The sequence below is a fragment of the Maniola jurtina genome, chromosome 23 (genome assembly GCF_905333055.1).
Source record: "Maniola jurtina chromosome 23, ilManJurt1.1, whole genome shotgun sequence".
Taxonomy (NCBI): domain Eukaryota; kingdom Metazoa; phylum Arthropoda; class Insecta; order Lepidoptera; family Nymphalidae; genus Maniola; species Maniola jurtina.
The window spans coordinates 5,793,529-5,818,934 of NC_060051.1; the positions used below are offsets into that span (position 1 = coordinate 5,793,529).

General features: G+C 35.6%; 1 protein-coding gene across 7 annotated transcripts in view; it reads right to left on the reverse strand.

Moving 5' to 3' along the window:
- LOC123877246 (IQ motif and SEC7 domain-containing protein 2) overlaps positions 1-25,406 on the reverse strand; it is a 212,255-nt gene that overhangs the window by 62,710 nt on the left and 124,139 nt on the right. For 3 of the 7 annotated variants that reach the window (XM_045923803.1, XM_045923804.1, XM_045923802.1), the window contains exon 1: positions 17,120-17,355. The exons of the other annotated variants lie outside the window; for them this stretch is intronic. The gene's annotated coding sequence lies outside the window, so the exon portion shown is untranslated. Of the gene's footprint in view, positions 1-17,119; positions 17,356-25,406 lie in introns of those variants that run through there. 7 annotated transcript variants of the gene reach the window in all.

A 25,406-nucleotide genomic window follows, 5' to 3' on the forward strand; every position in this document is an offset into this window, starting at 1 on the left:
CAAAATAATTTACTTACACACAAATTATGTACTTAATTTAAATTTTTGATGAAGACAATTATTAATTTGAAAAACCTCTCAGTACTCCATTCTCTATCCGCCCACCTAACTATTGAAAATAATAAAATAATAAAATATTATCTCAATATTCATTCATCAACATATTAAATCCGATCACGAATTATAAAAATCTTCGAAGACACTTTATGCATGAAAAACTGTCAAGTTTAACGATATTATAAACTTCCGCCTAGCGATTTTATATTCAAAAAAGATATTCATAAAGTTTTGAGTAAAATAAGTAGGTATACAGGTAGATATAATATTTGCTTTAAAGAGGCTGCCAAGTTTCAAAGCGGCTGTGGGTCAACGTCCAATATATCTTTACACGCCATCGCACCGGCAAGTAGGTATTGCGAACACGTCAGATAAACTTTGAAATGGATACAATTTAGGTAAATCCCAGCGTCTTTTTATGTGGACTGTGGATCTTTATGAGAAACCGAAAAAAGAAAAAAGACTGACCGTTTGAAGAAAAAAGTTTCTGAGTCCGATACGTACCAAAGACCGTTATTACACCTGTAAGTTTTACTCACATAAGTAGTAGTACATAGTAAGTAATCATCGTTATTAAACAAAGAAGCATATAATTTAATAATTACTAAATTTCACTTAGATAGAATTGTAATTAGTTTAGAATAGTTTCAGGCCAAACTTATTAGTTAGCCTGATGAATTGTTAATTTCAATTACGAAGGACGTCTAAAAAGTTTGATAGTGTACGTAGAGTTCGACAATAAGAAGAGAAAGCTTTTAGGATGATCAAAAGTAAGGGCGTTTGTGGACTCATTCGTATTCGGTTCGTTTTCGTGATCCGTGAAAATACGATTCGAAGTGGCCGTCATACAAAGCGTACGTAAGCTTGTGCACTGTGCACCTCATTCGATTCGTGATTTGTCAGATCCGTCAAAATACGAATCGAATGAGTGCGCACGCGTACGTACCGTCAGTGATGTTCTAACAGTGCGTAAGTCATTTTTGACGGGCTTTAATTTAGTTTTAGTTCGATGAAGATAGTTCACCCGATTTCATTCGACAAATCAATCATAACGTCTTTTATTTCGTCAATAGCTTCATTTTGAATCATTTTAAAATATTATACATCAATAGTTTCTAAGGACTTTCTAACGAATATTTTATACAGTTTTTTACTCTCCTGTAACGTAAACTTTTTTGACTTACGCACTGTACAAATTCACTGACGGTACGTTTTGTATGACAGCCACTTCGAATCGTATTTTCACGAATCACGAAAACGAACCGAATACGAGTGAGTGCACAAACGCCCTAAGGGAGAAAAAAGGTTGACCGCGAACGTAAAGTAGGCACTAGGTACCTAACGAATAGTAATGGGAAAAGGGAATCAACCGCAAACTTTGTAAAGGTCATATAAAACAATTTGGTTTCAGTCAAGCGTAAATACTGATTACGAAGCGTAGTAAGTAGTAGATAATAGCGTAAAAGGACTTCAAGTCTTAGGGTATGTTTCCACTAAAGGGGAGCGCATCTGAGCCGAGGCCAGAGAGGTGTGTTTACATAAGTGAAAGATGACCTGAGTTTATCCTTCAATCATACCGCAACGAAGCAATGGATCGACGTGAATTTTTGCATGGAAATAGTTTAAGAACAGGAAAGTGACATAGGCTACTTTATGTCCCGGAATATCAAAGTGTTCCCACGGGACTTTTAAAAACCTTATTCACACAGGCATCAGCTTTAGTAAGGGAGAAATAAATAAACATAATAACAAAGATGTAACATTGTAAAAGATAGCTTATGAATCCACTGACTGATAACAAGTGTAAATTAAAAATTTATAACACCCCCGACAAGTGAAGGTTACAGTAACTAGAAAAGAGATGATAACTTTCAAACGGCTGAACCGATTTTCTTGGATTATAGCTAAGAACACTCTCGATCAAGCCACCTTTCAAACAAAAAAAAACTAAATTAAAATCGGTTCATTCTTTTGGCGATACGATGCCACAGACAGATACACAGATACACACGTCAAACTTATAACACTTTTTGGGTCGGGGATTAAAAACTAAGGAATAGTGCACACTTAACAGGAAAAGGTAAACCTCAAACTTGAAAAGGTCGCATTGAATTAAGTTTCAGTCAAGCGTGTAAACACGACTGTGTAAACAAGTGCGGTACAGACAAACAATCCAGCTAATTGTGAGTCCTAATTAGCTATTCACTTGTAATTTCAAACAACAAGCCGCTAATGTATGAACTATGAATTGGAAACAATGTTATGTTATAAGTTAGAACAGAAATTATACTAAAATACAATAGGCTTTATTTACCCCTTTCCTTGGAATTATTATTATTATACGAATTATATTTTGAACGTTTATTTGTTTAACTCCTAAGGTCTAACGCATACCTTCGGAATGGAGGGCAAACCTCAAACTTTATTTACTTTAACATATTATGTAGATTGAAATTGCTAATAAAACGCTAGAAGGGCACGTCTCACGCTTTTGCGCCGAAGTACCTAAATTAAGTTTTGTTATCATTACACCTCATCTCGGCCCTACTCCACTCTGCTGGTGTGTGTTTTGCCTTGGTTTGGAGTTTAAATATAAATTGAATATTTAAAAAAGCGTCACCTACACAAAAATATAATTAAAACAATTTATACGTTCATATTTTTAACCCCCGACCCAAAAAGAGGGGTGTTATAAGTTTAACGTCTGTATCTGTGTATCTGTGTGTCTGTGTATCTGTGTATCTGTGTATCTGTCTGTGGCATCGTAGCGCCTAAACGAATGAATCGATTTTAATTTAGTTTTTTTTGTTTGAAAGGTGGCTTGATCGAGAGTGTTTTTAGCTATAATCTAAAAAAATTGGTTCAGCCGTTTAAGAGTTATCAGCGCTTTTCTAGTTTTCTTGTAGAAAAGAAGGTTAGATAACCGCTAGGTTCATAATATTATGTCAATAGACAAATGTCAAGCTGTCAAGATGGACGTTGCTTATATACATAATTATTTATTTGAAAATGATGTTTTGGAAAACTCAAATACTTTGGATCGTCGGGGGTGTTATAAATTTTTAATTTACACTTGTATAAAATATATTTTCGTAGGTACCTACGTTTATTTGAAAATCGACGATAAAATTTTGTTTAAAATGAATTTGTGCCATATAAAACCCTGAACGAATAAAGATTGTAAGTATTCAAAGTGAACTGATGTTAGTTTTTGGGTGAACTTTTCATATGTAAAAATATATCTGTTTTATTAGCGTAAGTAAATTACGCAAGTTATACATATTTTATTAAAATTTTCAGTCACACGATCCGTACAAGTCTCATGTTAAAATATTCGTTCAAATCTCCTCAGATTTATTCAAATTAGGTGCCTACCTTACCTAAACCGCAGATTTTTGGTTCATCTCTCCCAAAAGTGTACCCTTTAACTATTTAAATAGTTACGAAAACTGAATAGATAGAATTAGGTCTAAGAAATCATGGCACCGATAAAACTAAAACCTATTAAAACTGATCTGGGCTTTAGAAAATATAATTTCTTTAAGTGACACAACTGAGATTTGAACCCGGAACTATTTTACATGTGAAGTTAGCAACTTTTATGTAGTAACCTGCGTTTGCCAACTGCTAATTTGCCTAAAAAATGCGTCTAATCTAATGCATTGTTTTAGTGGTCTAAAACCATCTTCGTATTATTGCCTTTCTAATTCGGGCAAATCGGTTGAATGGTTTCAAATAGATGGTACAACGGACATAGGTAGAAACATTTTTTGTGATTTATATATCCCACCAAAAACATTTCATGTAAAAAGTTAGCCAAGACTCACAAGTTCATAATGTTTTCACTGTTAAAAAGTTATGAGATCTCTAGTAGAGCCAAGCCCCTAGCTGATCTTAGATTTGTGCTGGCCATGGGACCCATCCCAAGTCCAAAGTAATATAGCTCTTAAATGTTCTTGACTGTATCAAATTTATAACAATAAATAACAAATCACTCTACTTACAAGCTCTGATTCTACAAACCCTATATCTTGGTAAAAAAAGTACGGTTTGGCCGTTTAATAACTTTTAACGTTTAATATGTTATGTCATGTAATAGTTTTACGAACATTAAACGGCCAAGCCGTACTTTTTTTACCAAGATATAGGGTTTGTAGAATCAGAGCTTGTAAGTAGAGTGATTTGTTATTTATTGTTATAAATGTGATATAGTCAAGAACATTTAAGAGCTATATTACTTTGGACTTGGGATAGGTCCCATGGCCAGCACAAATCTAAGATCAGCTAGGGGCTTGGCTCTACTAGAGATCTCATAACTTTTTAACAGTGAAAACATTATGAACTTGTGAGTCTTGGCTAACTTTTTACATGAAATGTTTTTGGTGGGATTTCATTTCTTTTTGGCAGGTGCCCTAAATTTTTTTTGGATCTATTTCTTGTAGGTACATCATTTTCATGGCCCACTCTCTATCGTTACCTCTTTTTTTTAATAGCTTTTATTCAACTTGCAATGTACTCGTATGTAAGTATATTTGTTCGGGTGGAATCTTGCAACTCAATTTTGAAGCAGATATACCAAATTTCAGTCTTTTAGGACTTCAGGAAACACAGATACTTGGTACGTTTGATAAATCTGCCACGGACATCTTATCATGTAAACTTTAGTATTCGAGCAACAGATTTTACAGATATGCATCTCATATACGAGGGGATGAAGGGGGACCCGATTTCTTAATTTATCTGTTATTCTTGAAATTTGTACTTAATGCCAAATTTCAGTCTTCTAGGACTTCGGGAAGTACCCTAGAATTACAGACTAGAAGTTTTGACTGTCAATAAATCTGAAACTATAAAAGTTAGACAATTGATACTCAATGCGTTTAATGAATTTGCCAAGGACATCTTATCCTGAAAATATCAGCATTCTAGCGACAGAATTTACAGATTTGCTTTTCTCATAAGAGGCGTAGAGGGGGGAAAATTCCAATTTCTCAATTTTTCTGTAGTTTGTATGCAATTTCTAGTGTACACACCAAATTTCAGCCTTCTAGGACTTCGGGAATTACCCTAGAATTACAGACTAGAAGTTTTGACTGTCAATAAATCTGAAACTATAAAAGCTAGACAATTGATACTCAATGCGTTTAATCAATCTGCCAAAGACATCTTCTCCTGAAAATATCAGCATTCTACCGACAGAATTTACAGATTTGCTTTACTCATAAGAGTCGTAGAGGGGGGGCATTGCCAATTTCTTAATTTTCCTGTAGTTTGTATGCAATTTCTAGTCTACATACCAAATTTCAGCCTTCTAGGACTTCGGGAAGTACCCTAGAATTACAGACTAGAAGTTTTGACTGTCAATAAATCTGAAACTATAAAAGCTAGACAATTGATACTCAATGAGTTTAATCAATTTGCCAAGGACATCTTATCCTGAAAATATCAGAATTCTAGCGACAGAATTTACAGATTTGCTTTACTCATAAGAGGCGTAGAGGGAGGGCATTGCCAATTTCTTAATTTTCCTGTAGTTTGTATGCAATTTCTAGTCTACATACCAAATTTCAGCCTTCTAGGACTTCGGGAAGTCCCTAGAATTACAGACTAGAAGTTTTGACTGTCAATAAATCTGAAAATATAAAAGCTAGACAATTGATACTCAATGAGTTTAATCAATTTGCCAAGGACATCTTATCCTGAAAATATCAGAATTCTAGCGACAGAATTTACAGATTTGCTTTACTCATAAGAGGCGTAGAGGGGGGGCATTGCCAATTTCTTAATTTTCCTGTAGTTTGTATGCAATTTCTAGTCTACATACCAAATTTCAGCCTTCTAGGACTTCGGGAAGTACCCTAGAATTACAGACTAGAAGTTTTGACTGTCAATAAATCTGAAACTATAAAAGCTAGACCATTGATACTCAATGAGTTTAATCAATTTGCCAAGGACATCTTATCCTGAAAATATCAGCATTCTAGCGACAGAATTTACAGATTTGCTTTACTCATAAGAGGCGTAGAGGGAGGGCATTGCCAATTTCTTAATTTTCCTGTAGTTTGTATGCAATTTCTAGTCTACATACCAACTTTCAGTCTTCTAGGACTTCGGGAAGTACCCTAGAATTACAGACTAGAAGTTTTGACTGTCAATAAATCTGAAACTATAAAAGTTAGACAATTGATACTCAATGCGTTTAATCAATTTGCCAAGGACATCTTATCCTGAAAATATCAGCATTCTAGCGACAGAATTTACAGATTTGCTTTTCTCATAAGAGGCGTAGAGGGGGGAAAATTCCAATTTCTCAATTTTTCTGTAGTTTGTATGCAATTTCTAGTCTACACACCAAATTTCAGCCTTCTAGGACTTCGGGAATTACCCTAGAATTACAGACTAGAAGTTTTGACTGTCAATAAATCTGAAACTATAAAAGCTAGACAATTGATACTCAATGCATTTAATCAATCTGCCAAAGACATCTGCTCCTGAAAATATCAGCATTCTAGCGACAGAATTTACAGATTTGCTTTTCTCATAAGAGGCGTAGAGGGGGGGCATTGCCAATTTCTTAATTTTCCTGTAGTTTGTATGCAATTTCTAGTCTACACACCAAATTTCAGCCTTCTAGGACTTCGGGAAGTACCCTAGAATTACAGACTAGAAGTTTTGACTGTCAATAAATCTGAAACTATAAAAGCTAGACAATTGATACTCAATGCGTTTAATCAATTTGCCAAGGACATTTTATCCTGAAAATATCAGCATTCTACCGACAGAATTTACAGATTTGCTTTTCTCATAAGAGTCGTAGAGGGGGGGCATTGCCAATTTCTTAATTTTCCTGTAGTTTGTATGCAATTTCTAGTCTACATATCAAATTTCAGCCTTCTAGGACTTCGGGAAGTACCCTAGAATTACAGACTAGAAGTTTTGACTGTCAATAAATCTGAAACTATAAAATCTAGACAATTGATACTCAATGAGTTTAATCAATTTGCCAAGGACATCTTATCCTGAAAATATCAGCATTCTAGCGACAGAATTTACAGATTTGCTTTACTCATAAGAGTCGTAGAGGGGGGGGCATTGCCAATTTCTTAACTTTCCTGTAGTTTGTATGCAATTTCTAGTCTACATACCAAATTTCAGCCTTCTAGGACTTCGGGAAGTACCCTAGAATTACAGACTAGAAGTTTTGACTGTCAATAAATCTGAAAATATAAAAGCTAGACAATTGATACTCAATGAGTTTAATCAATTTGCCAAGGACATCTTATCCTGAAAATATCAGAATTCTAGCGACAGAATTTACAGATTTGCTTTACTCATAAGAGGCGTAGAGGGGGGGCATTGCCAATTTCTTAACTTTCCTGTAGTTTGTATGCAATTTCTAGTCTACATACCAAATTTCAGCCTTCTAGGACTTCGGGAAGTACCCTAGAATTACAGACTAGAAGTTTTGACTGTCAATAAATCTGAAACTATAAAAGCTAGACAATTGATACTCAATGAGTTTAATCAATTTGCCAAGGACATCTTATCCTGAAAATATCAGAATTCTAGCGACAGAATTTACAGATTTGCTTTACTCATAAGAGGCGTAGAGGGGGGGCATTGCCAATTTCTTAATTTTCCTGTAGTTTGTATGCAATTTCTAGTCTACATACCAAATTTCAGCCTTCTAGGACTTCGGGAAGTACCCTAGAATTACAGACTAGAAGTTTTGACTGTCAATAAATCTGAAACTATAAAAGCTAGACAATTGATACTCAATGAGTTTAATTAATTTGCCAAGGACATCTTATCCTGAAAATATCAGCATTCTAGCGACAGAATTTACAGATTTGCTTTTCTCATAAGAGTCGTAGAGGGGGGGCATTGCCAATTTCTTAATTTTCCTGTAGTTTGTATGCAATTTCTAGTCTACATACCAAATTTCAGCTTTCTAGGACTTCGGGAAGTACCCTAGAATTACAGACTAGAAGTTTTGACTGTCAATAAATCTGAAACTATAAAAGCTAGACAATTGATACTCAATGAGTTTAATCAATTTGCCAAGGACATCTTATCCTGAAAATATCAGAATTCTATCAACAGAATTTACAGATTTGCTTTACTCATAAGAGGCGTAGAGGGGGGGCATTGCCAATTTCTTAATTTTCCTGTAGTTTGTATGCAATTTCTAGTCTACATACCAAATTTCAGCCTTCTAGGACTTCTGGAAGTACCCTAGAATTACAGACTATGAATTGTGATGATCATCAGTGAGGGACGAAAACGGCGTATTTTAGGTATCAATAAATCTATAACCATAAAAGCTAGATATTTGATACTTAGTATATTTGGTAAATTTGCTGAGGACACCTTATACTGAAAATTTCAGCTTTCTAGCGTCATCCAGACCGAAGTTATGAAGGGTCGAAAATACGGCGAAACACTTCGAGAAAAAGGTACTACGTAGCGCCCCGGCCGCCGTTTGGCTCGTCTTGGCGGGGGCACTGCCGTGCCCCCTGATTAGGAGGACTAGACAAATCGTTCCGATCAGAAATTTTTGCGGGCCGGAACTTGTTTTGGCTTACAACTTAATATACCTTATATTGTTTTGAATTTTAACAGCCTTATAGGACACACTTTCTTTGGATTAGCCGTTTCATACATTTAATTTACTAATGAGAGAGAGTCAAAAATAGGTATAGATAAGTAATGTCTCATATAAAAAAATACGTGACATTATCACCAACTCGATATAGATCCCGCTTGCGATGCAAACTGAGCGGGCGAGTTACGAGCTACGTGAGCTCATAAGTTTCATGCCCTTTATTCAGAGTTACGCCACGCTTTCCACCTTCGCAACTAAAGTGTCATAAAACTGAATTAACCCAACCATGCTTTGCAATATCAACTGTTAAGTTGAAATTCGGCTTTATGTCAGCTCCTTCACTCAATGATTGTCTTTAATTAATTTTTCTCAGGGGTGCCGCGCAAACAAATGGAATGCCGATAATTAATTAAAAGTGGATAATATGTGTTTTGGATATCCAGAGTGACCGACATAGCTCAAAGAATTAGTCAGCTGAAGTGGCAGTGGGCAGGCCACCTCTGCCGCAGAACTGATGGCCGCTGGGGCAGACGTGTTCTGGAGTGGAGACCGCGTATCAGCATGCGCAGTGTGGGACGACCTGCGACCCGCTGGACTGATGACCTTAAAAGGATAGCGGGAAGTGGGTGGATGAGGAAGGCGGAGGATCGTGTGTGGTGGCGCGCTCTCGGGAAGGCCTATGTCCAGCAGTGGACGCAAACAGGCTGATTGATTAATTGATTGATCGAGTTTTTATACATAACTAGCCGATGCCCGCGACTTCGCCCGCGTGCATTTAGGTTTTTGAAATCCCGTGGGAACTCTTTGGTTTTCCGGAATAAAAAGTAGCCTATGTGCTAATCCAGGATATTATCTATCTCCATTCCGAATTTCAGCCAAATCCGTCCAGTAGTTTTTGCGTGAAGGAGTAACAAACATACACACACACACACACACACACACACACACACACATACAAACTTTCGCCTTTATAATATTAGTGTGATTACCTACACAAAAGCCTACACTCGAAGTTCTGCAGGTTAAAAATGAAATCATTTTGTTTTAAGGCACTTTAGTTCTAAAGTAAGTACTTTGATGCGGTTTGTGTTTTTGTTGAAATTATTCAGTAGCGAGATTAGATGTTGTGGGCGTCAGCAACCCTTTACTTCATTTATCAAGTTGATGGCTCCACGTTTATCATGGAATAACGTCACAACTCATAATAGTGCTTTTGATGACGCCATTTTCTGAAGAAAATCGGCGCAACTCCAAACTTTTACGCAGAAATATAATTACATTATTAACAAATAAGTAGTAAAATATTGTAATAAATTAAGTAATTAGGCATATCAGATAGCTATTATTTATAACTTTCATTTTCATTGGAATGTATTAACGTAATAATCTAATTACGAGGAAATTCGACTAAATATCCTGTGGACGAAGGATAAATTTTGCAATTTAGCAGCCAATATTTACCGCCATTATAGTGAGTGTATGCCACATTAATCAATCGTTGTTTTTGCAGCCGTATTTTTTACGCTCGCTAACCGGTGTGCCAAATTAATAAACTCGATCTAACTAACGAATACAAATAAATAGTTAACTGTTATCAAAGTAAAATTGGAAATCCCAAACATGGTTCAAACATAATTTTTTAATTTATCTCTTCACTGGAGTTGGCGAAAAGTCAGTATAAGATGACATGACAGCGCTATAAATAAACCGGATTGTGCTGGGTTGACACTACAAAAAGCCACCAATCAAGTGAAGAAGAAGAAGAAATAGATCTAAGAGCCAGAGAAGAATGTGTCAACTCCAAGTTATCCTCAAGGGTTGAGTCATTTCCTTTACTTTTACGAACTCGAAGAATCATATGAATTTATTGCAATTTTATCTCATTTCGTTTGACAAAAACCTACTTCCGCTGTCGTATTCCATACAATTTTAGCGACGATTCAGATTTCACAATGATGGCTGACTTTGTTTTTTGCCGTAGTTTTAAGATAGTCTCTGGTACTGTTTTTGTTGTTTGTGTAACTCAGCGTAGCGTAACTGTTGCAAGAAAATAAATAATAGATTTGGCTTATTAAGGAAGCTGTTTTTTATTGGTAATATGATTAGACTGACCGTTTCGGCACAGCAATGTTTCGTTAGCAAGAAGAAGTCTCAGGTTCGATAACTTACGTCTAAGGTCGAGGGTTACGTAGCTGAAGAGGCAATGACCAGGGCGCATAGTTCGAAAAACCGATAGGTTTGGGGTCCTAAGGTGCTGGAACTGCAAACTCAAAACGACCGCTGAAGTTAGGCGGAAAACTCTTTTAGAGGTACCAATTCAGTTCAATGTTGACTAATATCATCATCATCATCAGCCTGTGGACTTCCACAGCTGGACATAGGCCTTCCCTAAACAGCGCCACCACACCCGGTCCTCAGCCTGATATATTGAAAAAAAAAAAACATATTTTCTATCAGACATCGTTAGTTTACTTTCATAAATTAGTTTATAAACTATAGAATTCTAACAAAATAACAAAGTTTGCACAAAACATAGAACGGACCTAGTTCAACCGCCAAGTACGTAACTAATTAATATTTAATGAGATAAATATGAAACAAGATCGTTTGTAAGAGAATAACCAAGTAACTAACTACCCCACGCTGCGCTGTATGATGCTGAAAATACAAAGATATTTAACAGGGCTCTCTCCGTCACTCGTTTCCACTCGTTTCATACAATCGTAGTTCCAATTTCATTTGAATATTAAGCAACCAAAGTCCATGAAATTTTGCAGACATATTCTAGAAACTAATATCTGTGTCTGTGGTGTTTTAGATTTTTCTAAAAATATGTAGTTTTAAAATTACAGGGGCTCCAAGATTTGTATGAAAATTTTTAAGATCGCGTAACTTTGAAACCGAATATTTTAACAGAAATCTGGAAAACCACAGACATAGATATTAGTTTCTAGAATATGTCTGCAAAATTTCATGGACTTAGGTTGCTTAGTATTCAAATGAAATTGGAACTACGATTGTATGAAACGAGTGGAAACGAGTGACGGAGAGAGCCCTCTTAAGCTTATGTTCGTCATCGAGAGGATAATGTCAAAACTCATCATAATCAAAATTTACTTATTTCGCCTAGGACAACTAGCACCTCTTATGCTGTACCTGTAACTGTACCATCAATATTTAAAAGGAGCCATATGGCTACTTTGCTCTGTAATATCAAGTGCTTGATATCTTTAGCCCATTTTTACACGGAAAACTCAGTTATCAAATCTACCACCAGAAATTATTTTTAACTAGCTGATAACCGCGACTTCGTTCGCGTGGATTTAGGTTTTTCAAAATCCCGTGGGAACTCTTTGATTTTCCGGGATAAAAAGTAGCCTATGTGCTAATCCAGGATATTATCTATCTCCATTCTAAATTTCAGCCAAATCCGTTCAGTAGTTTTTGCGTGAAGGAGTAACAAACATACACACACACACACACACACACACACACATACAAACTTTCGCCTTTATAATATTAGTGTGATGTGAAGTGTGACAAGGTAGGTACTAAACTGCCAACGCGATTGGGTGTGTCATTAATTAGTTGAAAACTGGACCCGTATTGCCAAATTTTGAAGCAATTACTGAAAATCGCATTCAATCGGCTATCAGTTTTCATTTTAGGCTTACAAAGTATCATAATTCAGCATATAGCAAAAAGTAAGACAATTGCATGGATGTAAATAAAGCCAACATTCGGAATATTTTTTTTTCCCTTTTAACCACTCTACCTTTTAAATAAATCTCTTTTAAGTATCATAGAGTCGCGGAAAAACTAAACTTTATAGTGCTAAAATTTTGCAATGACTAATGACTTGGGATTTCAAACTAAATATAAAAATATTATACAAAAGTAATGTTAAAAAAAACAATAACTAGTTATACAAGTATTAATGGATAAACTCCTAGTCTCTATACTTGTAAAACAGAGAATATAATATACCTACTTAGTTAACTTTCTGCTGATGTTAATCTCGAAGTAATTAGAACGTTTTAATGAGAGTCAACTATCAAACAAGATCTTCTGAAGAATACTTGTAGTTCATTGAAGTTATACTTTGCCTCACTCAGTTACCTAATTACCTATTAGTATTTACTTTATGGAATCGCGGAAATACTAAGACAGTTAATTACACTTTATGCAATAACTGAGCTAAGAATTTTAAATGTTTCTTTATGTTTAGTACCTACTTACTTAATAAAAAAATCTTAGGTAAAATTTAATCTTTACTAGCCGATGCCCGCGACTTCGCCCGCGTGGATTTAGGTTTTTAGAAATCCCGTGGGAACTCTTTGATTTTCCGGGATAAAAAGTAGCCTATGTGCTAATCCAGGATATTATCTATCTCCATTCCAAATTTCAGCCCAATCCGTCCAGTAGTTTTTGCGTGAAGGAGTAACAAACATACACACACACACACACACACACACACACACACACACACATACAAACTTTCGCCTTTATAATATTAGTGTGATTAGTCACTAGCGACCCGCCCCGGCTTCGCACGGGTGGACACTACCACGAAAAATCCTATCTATTTTCCGGGATAAAATATAGCCTATACGGATTCGGAAGAATCCCTCTAAGTAATGGTAAAAGAAATTTTGAAATCAATCCAGTAGTTTTTGAGCCTATTCAATACAAACATACAAGAATACAAAGGTTTCCTCTTTATAATATTAGTATAGATTAGGTGAAGTGGATAGGTAGGTACATTGAAATAGTATTACATACAATATACTTAATAAAGGACTATTTCAAACAAAACACCGGTCAAGTACGAGTTGGACTCGCACAGGAAAGGTTCCGTACCATCGTAGAAGATACACAGACCTACCTAACATATTTATGTGCAACACTGCGAGTTAATGACGGACAGCGCCATCTACGTGTGATGAACACATTTTAATCATTTTTGTAATGCAACCACAAATTCACGGTTTTCGGATTTTTTCCTTTGCTTACTTGTGATATAAGATCTACCTAGTACGTACTTACCTGCCAAATTTCATGATTCTAGGTCAACAGGAAGTACCCTAAGGGATGCATTTTTCCTTTTGGATTACGGAACCCAAAAATAACACGTCTAATGGATTTAGTACATAGAGTTCGTTGGTTTATTAAGTACTTATTCAAATATCAAAAAAAATATTTCAAATAATGATTTTATCGATTTATGAATATTTAATGATGTAGATTGGTTATAGATTATAGATGAATCTATTTATTAATTTCATATAAACATTACATTACTTAAGGTAGGCAGGTACCTACTTTTTTATTCTTGTTTATGGGATGATGATGATAGCCAGGTAGAGTAACAGGCAAGAACTAGTGAAATATTATTAAAATACGTAATAAGATGTTGCATAAGAGAACAGTAGGTACATTAATTTGCATGAATGTATTTTAAGTTAATTAGTAAGACCGGAGTGATAAATGATAAGGACAAGTGTAAATTAAAAATTTATAACACCCCCGACAAGTGAAGGTTACAGTAACTAGAAAAGACTGAAAAGACCTGATAACTTTCAAACGGCTGAACCGATTTTCTTGGACTATTCCGCGCTTACGAGCCAAAGGATCTGAGTTTTCCAAAACATCATTTTCAAATAAATAATTATGTATCAAGGCAACGTCCATCTTGACATTTGTCAATTGACATAATATTATGAACCTAACGGTTATGTAACCTTCTTTTCTACAAGAAAACTAGAAAAGAGCTGATAACTCTTAAACGGCTGCACCAATTTTTTTGGATTATAGCTAAGAACACTCTCGATCAAGCCACCTTTCAAACAAAAAAAACTAAATTAAAATCGGTTCATTCGTTTAGGCGCTACGATGCCACAGACAGATACACAGATACACAGACACACAGATACACAGATACACAGATACACAGATACACAGATACACAGACACACAGATACACAGATACACACGTCAAACTTATAACACCCCTCTTTTTGGGTCGGGGGTTAAAAACAATGATGGTGACAATGCCGCTTTCATGCCGGCTCCAAAGCTTGAAAGTAAGATAGAAGATGCAAACCACGATAAGATCCTTTTGTTTTGACTTTTGAAAACCGCTCATGAAATAAGAAATCGTTATCAAAAGGAAACAGGATCACAAAACCAACACAATATGAAAAAAATGGGTTTAAATAAAAGATTTTTAAAAATATGAACTATTTTTTTAGTCCAGAATTTGAATTTCATTAGTGACACTTATACTTGAAGATTTTATTCCTTACCTTCAAGTAAGTAGTATGAGTTGGTACAATTACGGGACCCTAAAACCAGATAGACAGGACCTTAATACCAGATAGTCAGTAGTAATGAAATACCCCGAAACTTATTTTCCTCTTGCTTCGTTATCAACTGCTTTGTAATCTTAGTACCTACCTACCTACTTAAATAATGATCACTAATAAATAAATACTATTTAGTACCTAATCAATTTATTACCTAATTTGCAACACTGTTTCTCAAGAAAGGAAATTTTATAAGCTGCCACGAGTAGTTATAAGTCCATGGCTGGCACTTAATAATATTTTAAGGGATATAAAAAATATATAAGACTTTCAATCAATATATTAAATGCATAACATGAAAGATCGTAGAATAAGAAGAGTAGTATTATTTGAACCCGTTAGATCCTTTCTATTAAAAGAACATCACAAACAAAACCTCGTAATTTAAAAAGAAAGCCAACAAAAGCGCAAACATGATGTAATTAAACGATAACAGCCTCAAAGCCTTTTTTGAGATCAAACGATTTAAATAAACGAGATTCACGGAATAATTTAAGAACATGGTACCAGTGGCATTGAATTTATAAATCCGGATATAAGGCTGTATCAGCAAAACGATTTCATAGAGTCGTTAGGGTATAGAGCATGCCATTATGCAAAATAATTGGCATCATTAAAACAAGTCAAATATTAATGCATTTTGGAATGTTGATGTGCTAATGCCATTTGCTAGTCATTATTTAATAATAATTATCTTAATAGTAGAGTATTTTACAAGTCTGCTTTTAAGCATGACCTATGTTTGACAAGCTAACGCTTACTCCACAGGGCAGTTTAGACTTTGAACAAGAAAGAACTAATGCAAGTTAGAATATACGAAAACACTAAAGTCAATAATCAATGCGGTAAATTGTAAAATCAGTTAAAAGAAAATTACAATTTAATAAGTGTAAACAAAACTTCATTTACGAATTTGATCAATGAATAAAAAATTAATCAATTAAGGAGGATAGTCACAGTCATTGCCATTTTATTAGATTCAATTGTGTAGTGAATAGATAAATGAAACAGTGAGCCATGAGATTTAAAAAATACTTAATGATTGTCTTATTTTACAAAAGACTGTTCAAATAAAGCGAAAGGTGATGAAAAGTCATAGACCTAATAGTTAACAAGACATAGCACTTAACAAACTAGGAAACAGGAACATATTGAAGACCTAATGTACTCTTCGAGAAAGGACTTTTTGCCATGGGATCAATTCATGATAAGCACAGTAGATAATGTAAACTAAAGTAAAAGAACGGATATACAGTATTAGAGTAACTTATATAAGGCACAATCTGGCAACCTAATCACTGCAAAGCGATGTCAGTAGTACCAGGTAGGTAACCAAAAACGTTGAAGGATATAGAGTATTTGGTATAGATGCAAACGTGTAATGTATGCAAGATGACGCATCTCTTACCAACTTTGGTCAACGTTACTCAACCAAGGCAATCAACTGACTTGTATAATAGTGCAATGTGAAACAATCTGACAATAACAAAAACATTGTTATTAATATAGCAAAACAAAACAGCGATATATATATCTGACTCAATTTTCACACAAGATAAAATTCACTTGATAGATAACGCGTGAGAAAATTGATGAATTTATCAATAGGTGTGATAAAAGTGAATAAAGTATTATTCTCATGCTGTCACGCATGTTATATCACGATATATGTCACGACTCACGAATGCAGTCCATGAAATTGTTTTCGAGTTTTTATACGTGTTGTTTCTTAACAATAATATAAGACTTTTACGGAATGCAAAACCTCTCTTAACCATATATGACTCTTGATAAATGATTTAATTCCAACTCAAGAGCGCGAATTTTTTCCATTGTTCTCGTTAAACCAAGACTGAGATTAACACAATAGCTGATTAAAATGAATCCCATATTCTATTACAACTTGAATTTCACCTTCAACGAAACCTACTAAATTACGAAATTGGAAGTTTCGAATCCCACATGAATTTCGGACTAATGACTCATTTCGACATAGAAGTAGGAAATATTAATGAAGATAACGCAGACGGTAAGGCACAAAAAGGTGAATTATTGTAATTTGTGGCCAATAAGAAAAATAATAAATGCAAACCTATAAAAAATAGTCAACAAGCGTGACGATCTCTGTTGAAAAACGCGAGATTCTCCGATTAAATTAGCACTGGAACACTAATAGCCTTGGAAAGTCCAAGTGTTTAAGCACGAAACATTTGTTTTTGCACTATTCACTTTTGCACTTGGATTAATGTTGGTGACGTATGAGATCGCAAATTGTTTCTCGACTTGGCAGATTTGATTAGTTAAATCAACGCGTGCGGCCACACCGGACGGCCGTGAGCGACTGGCTCGACGCATGCGTTTTCAGCATTGTGTCGCTGTATGGGAATTGGAAAGCCTGCGCCCGCGCACCATATAGTTGTGATATTAAAATAAAATACAGCGCTGTTTTCGCTGCAAGGTATATCAAAAGAAATGCTTTCTACGTCGGTTTTCTTTTCAATGTTGACAACGTTAACTACAAAATGAATACGAAGAAAAAGTCAATCTAAATGTTGAGTGATTTTTTTTTGACAGGATATTAAAGCCAAGCATGAGCATCCTTGCTGCGTCTGCCATCTGCTTTTTCCCGTTTCGATGTTATAATCTGTGAAGCCTTACATGAACCATCTGGCGGATAATGCACGCTTATTAATGCGTCACTGTGCACAAACAACCTGAAACACCTGTTGCCTGGCAACAATAGGAATTGCTCAAGGTGATTCACATGTGAAGGTCAATGCCATGGTGGCAACTATACCGATGTTATTCGTCCGCAATAATAGTTTTAAGCAGACAAAAGTGATGACGAATGATGATCGAGTAAAATTACTTGAAGGAAGTAACATAGAGGTTAAGTGTAGAGCTATAACGTGAGGTTTCAAACACTATTTACTTACCGCAACACAAGTCACAACATCATTATCATTAGTAACTAGAATAGAGGACGCTTTCCAGCGTCCGTGTTTTCTCCTACGTATAACTTGAGTAGGTAGATGACAAGACTTTACAGACACAAATGAAGATGCACCTTTCTTCCAAACAAGCGAGTTCTAACAAGAATCTCATCATTGCTTTAGATCAGACATGATTTTGCGAGTCTATCTTAAACGTATTTAAAATCAGTACGCAGAGCAGAGATAGCATGGAAAAGAATAGAAGTTCATAAGCCTAAAGATTCAAACAGCTCATAATAAGTTGCCCCATAGTAAAAACAAAAGCAAAACCATGGACAAGTATGCCACAATCCAAAGCAGCATCCATAAGATCAGCAAGTGAACGTGTACAGACGCAAGGTCGTTGAAACCGGTCCTCGGTTGGCCGAATACAAACCACAGGGCAGCTCTAGCTTGGAGCAATACCCGATTGGCCAACACTGTATCCGCGAAAATACATTTTAACGAGTCATGTGAGGAAATAAAAGCCTTCAACTTGCCATTTTGATGTCACGGTAGTTGTCCAAATTAATCGTACGAGATATACACATCGATTTTTGCTGGTTTCCACTCCTCGAATATTTTAGTACGGTTCGTAGTAATTCAGAACTTCGATTCAATAAATGATAATAAAATGATAGTTTCCGAATAAATAAACGCCATATACAGCAAAAATCTAAGAATGTGTTTTGTAAGCACATAGTACGCATATCAGTTTTCAAAGACAACGCATTACAGATGTAAGATTTGAAAACTGTTAAGTTTCCTACCAGCTCTTTTCAATAGATTCTGCTTTCGGAACCGTTTGTAGTCTTGGTTTATCATAAGCGCCTATAAAAACGCCTACATATAATATACTACTTACTTGAATGTTTTGGGTGGCTTAATATGCGATTTCCAAAGTTATACAATCATAAATACTGACATAATAGGCCTTTCAGTTTTCCTTGGCTTAGTAGGTATTATGATATTAATTAAACTTTAAAAGGGGACCGCAAGGCCAGCGCAGCTTGCGGTTGACCTACTGCTATGGTAACCCAGTCCGATCGCTTGCCTTATGCCGTTTGAATTCTCCGAAAAGCATAGATTTGCATCTGATCATGATAATTAAATCATCAGTATGAGCCAACGCTATGCGAAATGTGTGTTACTAAGGCATAATTTTACATCAACTTGTTTGCAATAGTAAGATTTTAATCTTTCTAAAATGCAAAATCTTTTATGACATAATTTTACATCAACCGTTTTGTAGTAATAAGATCTGCATCTCAATCATTTTCAAATGCTAAATATTTTACGAAAGGCTTTGACCAAGATTAGTATAATATTGTACAGTTTAAGTTAAGTAAATAAATGATTGATTGATGAATCATTTATTTATTTACGCAAATAAATAAATGATTGATTGATTGATTGAAGTAGTTCATGTCATACGATCTTACTTGTAGAAGAGCAAATAGCAAATACCTAAAGCAAATAGTTTCAACAATCAATGGTCTCAAACGCATTGCCATGATCTATATGATCTTACAGGACCGCAAGAGGTTTTGATGCAAAAACGAGATCCTTTGCTTAATTAACGCGTTACTTCCCTAGATTTATTGATCAGTCATATAAACAAAATTAGAATAATGTTTTGCCACAACCTTTTAATAATTTCATAAGTAACACAACATTCGAATTGTTATTTAAATGAAATTCTAATATTGTTAGATAACAGGTATTACTTCATGCGGAAAAGTGAAATATTTACGGTCTTGCAACTTGTATCTTTTTAATAGAGATTTAGACCGACATAGACAATAATGAGAATAAAAATATTTAACCACAGCAGGCGCCGATCCTACTAGCAACGGTCAAGAGTTCCGAGTTCAGAGTTTTACATACCGGTGTCAAAATTGACCAATAAAGACAAATAAGAACGTCGAACAGAGTGCCGGCCGTGGTCAACAAATTTTTTGTATAGAGGTCAGAACCCAAGCTTTAGAATTCAGAAGCTCAAACTGTAGGCAGGGGAAGTAAGAATTTGCAAAGCTTCTGTCACAACTCTAGTAATAAATGATTAAAGCACCAACCAGTTGCAAGTGTTGGACAACAACGGGCCATTTGCAACAGCAAGTAATAGCGTTAACTAGGTGAACGTGTTACGCGCTCCGTATCGATATATCTTTCATAAAATTATCCACGGTGGTCCCAACTGTCTCTTTCTAGATCACACAAATCTGATCGATAGGAAAGAGACAAAAGACGAAGACTTGAAAGCACTCCAAGGTGCCAGGGAAATAAGGCGAATCGATGCAAACTAAGTAGCGATGGACGTGCTCGGAAATCTGATTTATGGAACCATGAAACAGTATATTGATGAATCCGAACAACGGGGGACTAAAATAAAGTTGTGGCTTTCTTCGTGAAAGCCTACGTGAAGATAATAACTTTACTTCGATATTGACAACACAGCCATAACTTCTGTAGGTATAAGGCAACGACCCGTATGTAGTAAGTACCTACTACCACAAGACTAGTCATTCTTATCAATTTTTTTTACTCATTTTTGCTTACAATTTGATGTCCATCTTGATACTTATTGACAAGTTAACTACACTACAACACGATTTTTATTTGGGAAAGACCTTTTTTAGGTACTAATTTACTTAATTTAGTTCACTGAAGTAGAGCCTCTCAGTCAGTTAGGTTCAGTACAATCTTACAATAATTTTTTTAATCCAGTCAAAAGCAGGAAGTATTAATGTAGCTGTAGGTACGTTCCCCTTTCGACATTGAACTTTTATTAAAGCTGTTTTATAATTAAATGAAGGTTACTTACAAACAAAGAAACTAGAAAGAAATGTAAGACTAACTAAGTACTTCATTTTTAACCCCCGACCCAAAAAGACGGGTGTTATAAGTTTGACGTGTGTATCTGTGTATCTGTGTATCTGTCTGTGGCATCGTAGCGCCTAAACGAATGAACCGATTTTAATTTAGTTTTTTTTGTTTGAAAGGTGGCTTGATCGAGAGTGTTCTTAGCTATAATCTAAAAAAATCGGTTCAGCCGTTTAAGAGTTATCAGCTCTTTTCTAGTTTTCTTGTAGAAAAGAAGGTTAGATAACCGTTAGGTTCATAATATTATGTCAATAGACAAATGTCAAGCTGTCAAGATGGACGTTGCCGAAATACATAATTATTTATTTGAAAATGATGTTTTGGAAAACTCAAATACTTTGGATCGTCGGGGGTGTTATAAATTTTTAATTTACACTTGTTTCCGTAACACCTCAACAACAAGCCTTATGCTTCTAAACTTTTTAAATAGTAACTAAAGTTTTATTTTTTATCTTCTTTGGTCGAAGTCACTATTATACCAGTGTTATCTTGGTTTTATAATTTACAAGGGTAAATTAAAAATTTATAACACCTCCGACAAGTGAAGGTTACATTAACTAGAAAAGGACTGATAACTTTCAAATGGCAGAACCGATTTTCTTGGATTATAGCTAAGAACACTCTCGATCAAGCCACCTTTCAAACAAAAAAACTAAATCGGTTCAATAGTTTAGGAGCTACGATGCTACAGACAGATACACAGATACACACGTCAAACTTATAACACCCCTCTTTTTGGTTTGGGGGTTAAAAAGGAAAAGCTGATTGACTGATCTATCAACGCACAGCTCATATCAGGATCGGGCTGTTAGCTATAACGTAGGAATCCACTAAGAAAGAATTTTTGAAAATTCAACCCCTAAGGGGGATAAAATAGGGGTTTGAAATTTATATAATCCACGCGGACGAAGTCGCGAGTATAAGCTAGTTTAATCCATATCCATACTATAATATTATAAATGTGAAAGTGTGTCGTCTGTCTGTCTGTCTGTCTGTCTGTCTGCTACGTTTTCACGACCCAACCGCTGAACCGATTTTAATGTTTGACACAGACTTGGGATACATCCCGGGGAAGGACATAGGCTACTTTTTATCCCGGAAAATCAAAGAGTTCCTATGGGATTTAAGAAACCGAAATCCACGCGGGCGAAGCTGCGGCATCCTCTAGTATATAATAATAAATATATCTCATAACTCAAAGGTTGTGTTACCAGATACGTGACACTAGCAGAGTACCTACAGGTTGAAAGCCGATGCGATTACAACACCTGTAAGTATACAGGTGACCGGCGGGTCTCATACCCACTTACATAACACCAGAGGTATTAAAAGTGACATGTTTGAGCAATAAAAACGCACTTGCTCAAGAAACTGCGAAACTTCAAGCCAGTTTCAATTTTCTTATATTCCATGTCCGGGGTTAACAAATCCATTATAATTATAGGGCTTGCTAGTGGCTACTTTTGTAACAGCCCGCTTCCAGTAAGATTTTGTTTATTCAGGACGTAAGATTTTTAAGCCCCGACCCAAAAAGAGGGGTGTTATAAGTTTGACATGTGTATCAGTGTATCTGTGTATCTGTCTGTAGCATTGGAGCTCCTAAACTAATGAACCGATTTTAATTTAATTTTTTTGTTTGAAAAGTAGCTCGATCGAGAGTGTTCTTAGCTATAATCCAAGACAATTGGTTCAGTCGTTTGAAAGTTATCTGCTCTTTTCTAGTTACTGTAACCTTCACTTGTCGGGGGTGTTATAAATTTTTTATTCACACTTGTTGTTTTTATTAATTAATATATTATTGTACAACGTCTCGTCAAGTGACTCAGTCTCAAACCCCATCATGGCTTAACGTCTACTTATGACATAAAAGCCTCCATACACAATGTGCACATCATTTCACAAGCTGCTCTCAACGGGTTTTTTAAGGCTTGGACTCATACAAGCGCAATACTAGAGTACACTGAACGCGCGTGTATTCGGGTATTTTTTGTAATACAAAAACTATGAAGTAAGTTACATTGTAGAGCGAGATTAAAGTTGAAATCTACAAAGCGCACTTTGACTTTGACTTAAATTTAAGACACTGTTAAAACGAGACAACGCTACGTTGCTGACATAAAACCGTCTCGTTTTAACTGAAGCTTAAGTATAAGCAAAGTCAAAGTCCGTTCTATAGGTCTGAGCCTAAGTATTAGACTTACACACTTACATTTTTAACCCCCGACCCAAAAAGAGGGGTGTTATAAGTTTGACGTGTGTATCTGTGTATCTGTCTGTGGCATCGTAGCTCCTAAACTAATGAACCGATTTTAATTTAGTTTTTTTTTTTCAAAGGTGGCTTGATCGAGAGTGTTCTTAGCTATTATCCAAGAAAATCGGTTCAGCCGTTTGAAAGTTATCAGCTCTTTTCTAGTTACTGTAACTTTCACTTGTCGGGGGTGTTATAGATTTTTAATTTACACTTGTGCATATCTATTACAGACTAGAGGATGCCCGCGACTTCGTCCGCGTGGATTTAGGTTTTTGAAGATCCCGTGGGAACTGTTTGATTTTCTGGGATATTTGCCTATGTTAATTACAGGGACGCCAGCTACCTCGGTACCTTTCATACAAATCGGTTAAACGGATGAGTCTTTAGGAATCCCGTGGGAACTCTTTGATTTTCCGGAATAAAAAGTAGCCTATGTGCTTCCCCGGGATATAAGCTAACTCTATACCTTTCGTCACAATCGGTTAAATTGTTGGGCAGTGAAAAGGTAGCAGACAGACAGACAGACAGACACACTTTCGAATTTATAATATTAGTATGGATAACATCTATTACAGATAACAACTTTTAGAAGCCACGGCCTCGCGTCGCGTTTTGTGTCCACGCCTTAAAAGCTTCTATACACATCATTTGACAAGCGGCTCTCAACGGGTCTCCTAAAGTCCTCAGATTTGCATGTTCAGTCTGGGTTTTGAAAACATCGCCGAGAGGTTTATGTAATCTTGAATATATTACGGTGAACGCTGGACTGGTTTTCTTTTCGAGCATCTACAGACATGACAACTTCCATATCCAACTTTGAGTGGCTGTAGGTTGATTTACTCGCTGGTCCGTCAAGCCAGATTATCTATACTAATATTATAAAGAGGTAAAATTTGTAAGTTTGTTTGTAGGGGGTAATCTCTGGAACTTCTGAACCGATTTTGGAAATTCGTTCACCATTAGACAGCTACATTATTTCTAAGTGACAAAGGCTTTATTTTATTTTCAAAAAATTAGAGATCCCTACGAAAATTGTAATAAGCTACCCGTGCGAATTCGGGGTAGCTTATTAATTTCATAGCTTGTTATACTTATAATATGACGTATAGTTTGGTTGCCTGGAAGAGATCGCTAGGTAGCTATAAGGCCGCCAAATTGTACCTGCCTATATTTTTGTTTTGCTTTGTATGTGCTTTCTCTGTATTAAATTTGTGGTGTACAGTAATAGTATATTCATTGATTCATCAATTCATTCATAGTTTGGATCGTGAGTGCTGGAGAGTTGTTGGAATGTCTGAGACTTATGGGTTTGCACAGTTTCATCGCTTGTCAATTTCCTGCTTTTGCTAAACAAACGTGTTTGGTGATTGATATTCTGAATTGCTTCAAGGAATACGATTAACGTAAAAGTTGATGTACATAATTCTCATTAATCTAGTTTATTAATTAATATTCATATCTAAATTAAAAACTATGGTTCTTTGCGATATAGAAATAAAAGAAGGTTGAACTTTTTTTTATTCGCACCAGAAAGTCATAAGATTTTGGTCATCAAGAACTGAGGAATTTTGGAGTAGAGCCTGTAGAGTGTAGATACTAATAAAATAAATTCAAAAATAAATAAAACCGAATTCAATAACCACGAACACTAAAAAGTGATTTAACTCAAAAACAATTTTTGTTTCTACACGTATAATGTAGGTAAGTATGAATTCGGGCGAGCTTCACACAGATTTCTAGATCGCTAGTAGTAAATTACGCTCGCTCGCTTTTTTTTTTTTTAATTTTTTTATTTTACAATTTTTAGTGGCTCCACTGTTACTAAAATATGCTATGCCTAGTTAAAAATCTGCTATTTACTAAGCTATTACACTGATCGCGAGCAATTTACTCTTACCCATTGAGTTCTGTTCTCCATTTCCGAAGATATTCATCAGATTTTCACCAAAATATGGGACCACCTGCGAAGTATAACCCTTTCAAACAAAAAAAAAATCCAAATCGGTCCAGGCGTCTTTGAGTAATCGGAGAACATACATACAAAGTAAAATATATAAAAAAATCCGACGAATTGAACCTCCTCCTTTTTAGAGGTCGGTTAATAATAGAATATCATGCTAGAATATCAGTAGCACACTTACCTCTTAAAAGGACATTCGCATCCGTCGATGGCACAAACGTACGTAAACCTAGATCTGTCTGATTGCATTGCCAACACACGCAGTGCTCCACTTAACTAAATACCACCACGCACCATACAACTTAGAATTACA